The sequence below is a fragment of the Schistocerca serialis genome, unplaced genomic scaffold (assembly GCF_023864345.2).
Source record: "Schistocerca serialis cubense isolate TAMUIC-IGC-003099 unplaced genomic scaffold, iqSchSeri2.2 HiC_scaffold_82, whole genome shotgun sequence".
NCBI classification, from domain to species: domain Eukaryota; kingdom Metazoa; phylum Arthropoda; class Insecta; order Orthoptera; family Acrididae; genus Schistocerca; species Schistocerca serialis.
In genome coordinates this window covers 52,501-57,500 of record NW_026048430.1, presented here as the reverse complement: position 1 = coordinate 57,500, position 5,000 = coordinate 52,501, and the positions used below count along the sequence as shown (strand labels likewise).

General features: G+C 54.2%; 1 non-coding gene across 1 annotated transcript in view; it reads left to right on the top strand.

The window, feature by feature from the left end:
* The first annotated feature begins 4,545 nt into the window (after nucleotides 1-4,545).
* Nucleotides 4,546-5,000, top strand: part of LOC126452183 (small subunit ribosomal RNA) — a 1,910-nt gene continuing 1,455 nt past the window's right edge. The window contains exon 1 of the ribosomal RNA XR_007584525.1: nucleotides 4,546-5,000. This exon is cut by the window's right edge and continues 1,455 nt beyond it. This is a non-coding gene — a ribosomal RNA (small subunit ribosomal RNA).

Below are 5,000 nucleotides of genomic sequence, written 5' to 3'. Positions count from 1 at the left end.
ATGTCGAGCGCACCGCAAAACACACCGCCATCTGTAGGTCTCCCGCAACATGACCTCCTGCAACGACGATACCGTCATCTATGAGACGCCAAGCCGACTAAGACAACCATGGGCCCACAGTGCCCTTCTTTCGACCCCACCCACAAAGCCTGCATCCTCTGTCGACAACAGCACCCCAACGCCAGCGCCTCTGCCGCACGAAGTCGTGGACCGGCAATCACTCCACCTGCACCCGTTCGTGCCCCACCCCAACCGCCCAACTCGCAACTCCAGCGGATGAACGGCGGACTTTGCTCGCACTCGCAATGTGCAATCCACCCCTATAACGTGCGTTTCATGAAGAGTTATGTCCAATATGCGACATTCCCGCTGTCCATATACATGAGCTGCGAGCTGTACCACGTACGAGCTACAGACGCGATCGCGTTGCTCTCTGTACGAATGCAGATGCTCAGCGGCAGCTAGGAGGCGCTCCATCCATGTCGGTACCGGTGAGCGTTGCACTCGCAGTCGCAAAAACGTACGGCAAGTATATTACTCGGAAGAGTCAATGACAGTCCAAGCCCCCCTGCGTGGGAAGAGTCTTCCTAGGCCATGACCCACCGGAAGGGCGCAGCGTCCCCCACCCCAGACATGTGACGTCAGACTATCGGTATTGACGACTAGACTGATTCCTTATAATCATTTGCCATACACCGGTGGAAGCTGCCGAGACGAGTAACTACATACCGGGCTCGCCGTGTCACTAATGTACAGAGATACAATAGTTTCGACTGGAACCGGATTAAACGTATACACGGCGCTGATTAGTAATAGATAGAGCCATCAGAATACAGATAATGTATAGACCTGTCCGTATACATGCTGAAAGACTCTGCTCACAATCACACGTCAGCCAGACACTCTTATCACGCACTACTCTCTGCCTGTAACAGGCACGCAGACGATATGTAAGCACCAGCATGGAACAACACCCAGTGCATCCTCTCTGCCACATTAGACAATCCACACTATCATAACCAGACCGGGAGGTCCACTCGGAAAACAGAATATCCCACCCTTCCGACAACCACCATTGCTCAGCTAAGCCACCAACACCCACACATGTCCCACACAGGGGTGCACCCAACATCACAATACTGCCTCCTGTCACACCACACAAACAATGGCAGGAATGAAAGACACAGGTCTGCCACAAGCATGGAATCAGAGCGCCGCCTGTTATGAGCCAAAGGTGCACCCTGACGTGGCAAATCAGATGATGCCGCAGTCATTTACTTACGATAATCACAATCAACAAACTGCCGCCCCCCCCCCCCCAAAACACCTTTCCTTACAACAATGTGTACCTTAACCTAACCCATATTGTGCCTTAACCTAACCCATATTGTGCCTTAACCTAACCCATATTGTGCCTTAACCTAACCCATATTGTGCCTTAACCTAACCCGTATTGTGCCTTAACCTAACCCGTATTGTGCCTTAACCTAACCCGTATTGTGCCTTAACCTAACCCGTATTGTGCCTTAACCTAACCCGTATTGTGCCTTAACCTAACCCGTATTGTGCCTTAACCTAACCCGTATTGTGCCTTAACCTAACCCGTATTGTGCCTTAACCTAACCCGTATTGTGCCTTAACCTAACCCGTATTGTGCCTTAACCTAACCCGTATTGTGCCTTAACCTAACCCGTATTGTGCCTTAACCTAACCCGTATTGTGCCTTAACCTAACCCGTATTGTGCCTTAACCTAACCCGTATTCTGCCTTAACCTAACCCGTGTTGTGCCTTAACCTAACCCGTGTTGTGCCTTAACCTAACCTGTGTTGTGCCTTAACCTAACCCGTGTTGTGCCTTAACCTAACCCGTGTTGTGCCTTAACCTAACCTATGTTGCGCCTTAACCTACCCTATATTGTACCTTAACCTAACCTATATTGTACCTTAACCTAACCTATGTTGCGCCTTAACCTAACCTATGTTGCGCCTTAACCTAACCTATGTTGCGCCTTAACCTAACCTATGTTGCGCCTTAACCTAACCTATGTTGCGCCTTAACCTAACCTATGTTGCGCCTTAACCTAACCTATGTTGCGCCTTAACCTAACCTATGTTGCGCCTTAACCTAACCTATGTTGCGCCTTAACCTAACCTATGTTGCGCCTTAACCCAACACACGTTGCGCCTTAACCCAACACACGTTGCGCCTTAACCCAACACACGTTGCGCCTTAACCCAACACACGTTGCGCCTTAACCCAACACACGTTGCGCCTTAACCCAACACACGTTGCGCCTTAACCCAACACACGTTGCGCCTTAACCCAACACACGTTGCGCCTTAACCCAACACACGTTGCGCCTTAACCCAACACACGTTGCGCCTTAACCCAACACACGTTGCGCCTTAACCCAACACACGTTGCGCCTTAACCCAACACACGTTGCGCCTTAACCCAACACACGTTGGGCCTTAACCCAACACACGTTGGGCCTTAACCCAACACACGTTGGGCCTTAACCCAACACACGTTGGGCCTTAACCCAACACACGTTGGGCCTTAACCCAACACACGTTGGGCCTTAACCCAACACACGTTGGGCCTTAACCCAACACACGTTGGGCCTTAACCCAACACACGTTGGGCCTTAACCCAACACACGTTGGGCCTTAACCCAACACACGTTGGGCCTTAACCCAACACACGTTGGGCCTTAACCCAACACACGTTGGGCCTTAACCCAACACACGTTGGGCCTTAACCCAACACACGTTGGGCCTTAACCCAACACACGTTGGGCCTTAACCCAACACACGTTGGGCCTTAACCCAACACACGTTGGGCCTTAACCTGCTCTGTAATTGTCATACGACGCGTTAAATTAGTGTAGTGTTGCCTAACTGCAACCCCCGCAATATAGTTTGCTACTCGCACTGCCCGGTCCCCAGAGTATCGCTTCATGTTAAACACCTTGCAGCTATACACTGTAATGCGGATGGCAGCAGGACGTACATGCTCAATGCCCTTCGCAGTTGTTCATTGGCATTCGCATGGCGAAGCACAGCCTACGTTGTGGTACGGCTTGTGTCAACTGTCCGCTGATGTTGTACGTCCAAATCACACACTGTACTGCACATTGGTCCTCATGTACTGAATGATACATCGTGGTACATGTGTGACCGTACCACGACTGCGCCAACAACGGCGAACCATACGGTCCAAATATTGTGCACTCAGCTACATGTCGTCTCCCTATAAGAGCTGGATTGCAGTATGGTATGCCGTGGATGGCGATCGGCATGAGCCGTCTGTTGATGTAGTGGCGCGTGTTGTCAGACGTAGTCGTCTCTTCTCACACACCGTGATAGCATGGTGCACTGCGTTCCACATCTGCGACATGCGACAGAGGCCGGTTGACAGTCGTTCGCGCAATGGACATCGCATACGTACGGGGGCCACCTTCCACGTGTTCGCGAAGCGTGCACATGTTGTTGCGTGTATGTGGGCAGACATAGTGTGTCGTGACACCTGACACAGGCATGCAACAATCGTTGAATTTGCAAATGGCGATGGACGTCTACGTTTGCTGGTGACGTTACGCAAATGAAGAACTGGTAAACCGTTGTGGTGCGGTTGTTCTCGCTAGAGGTGAATCAGTGATGGCGACGATCGGTTGAGCTACCAACCGGTTGTTTCAGCGATACCCACCATGCCCACGAACGTGAATGGCATGTGGGTGTGAAGCGATACGCGGCGGTGGCTGGGTGGGACCGTCCCCGGCCGGTGAGGGGGGGCCTCCCGGCGTGCTGGCCGCGCGGTGCGTGGGCGCACGCGCTACAGCCGGCTGGTGGGGGCGGCCAGTGGCAGGCGCGCCGGCCGACGGAGGCGGCAGGCGGCGTAGCTGCGCGCCGGCGCACCCTGCACGCGGCGCCGTGCGGCCAAAGTAGGTCCTCGCGGGCCCGGTGCGAAGCGCGGTGGACATCTGCAGTGTGCTGGTCCGATTGAGGACTGTGTGCGCTGAGGATGCGCCGCCGCCCGGCGCTCGGCGCCGCGACGCCGTCTGCTGCTCGGTCGCCTCTGCGGTTCTCGCAGGTGGATTGTATCGCAGCTGTGCGGACGTGTTGGCGCGTGCGCTGTGCTGGGAGAGTTCGCTTCGGCACCCAAGTGGGGCTTTTGTCCTTCTGTGGCGCTGGCGTTGGAGCTGCCGGCCACCGTAGGTGGCGCGTGTTGTCTCCCGCCGGCAATGCCACGACAGCACGCTCCCGGGCCTCTGTCGGCAGCGGCAAGCTCAGTTGGGAGCACGGGTGGTCGCACCTAAAGCGTCTACTCGCCAAACTCCGGGCGATTGCGCCTCTCTCGAACCCGACCAAGTACTTAGGACGGCGCTGCGCGCCGCCGGGACCTGAGAGGGTTTCGAGGTGTATTGTGCAGGGGAGCTCAGCCTCCTCCTGTTTGCAGAATAATTGAGCGGACGCTTGCGTGTTCGCGCGGGCCCCCGGGACACACTCCCGGGCGGCCGGCTGCTCAGCTCTAGTTGACGCAGCTCCCTGGTTGATCCTGCCAGTAGTCATATGCTTGTCTCAAAGATTAAGCCATGCATGTCTCAGTACAAGCCGCATTAAGGTGAAACCGCGAATGGCTCATTAAATCAGTTATGGTTCCTTAGATCGTACCCACGTTACTTGGATAACTGTGGTAATTCTAGAGCTAATACATGCAAACAGAGTCCCGACCAGAGATGGAAGGGACGCTTTTATTAGATCAAAACCAATCGGTCGGCTCGTCCGGTCCGTTTGCCTTGGTGACTCTGAATAACTTTGGGCTGATCGCACGGTCCTCGTACCGGCGACGCATCTTTCAAATGTCTGCCTTATCAACTGTCGATGGTAGGTTCTGCGCCTACCATGGTTGTAACGGGTAACGGGGAATCAGGGTTCGATTCCGGAGAGGGAGCCTGAGAAACGGCTACCACATCCAAGGAAGGCAGCAGGCGCGCAAA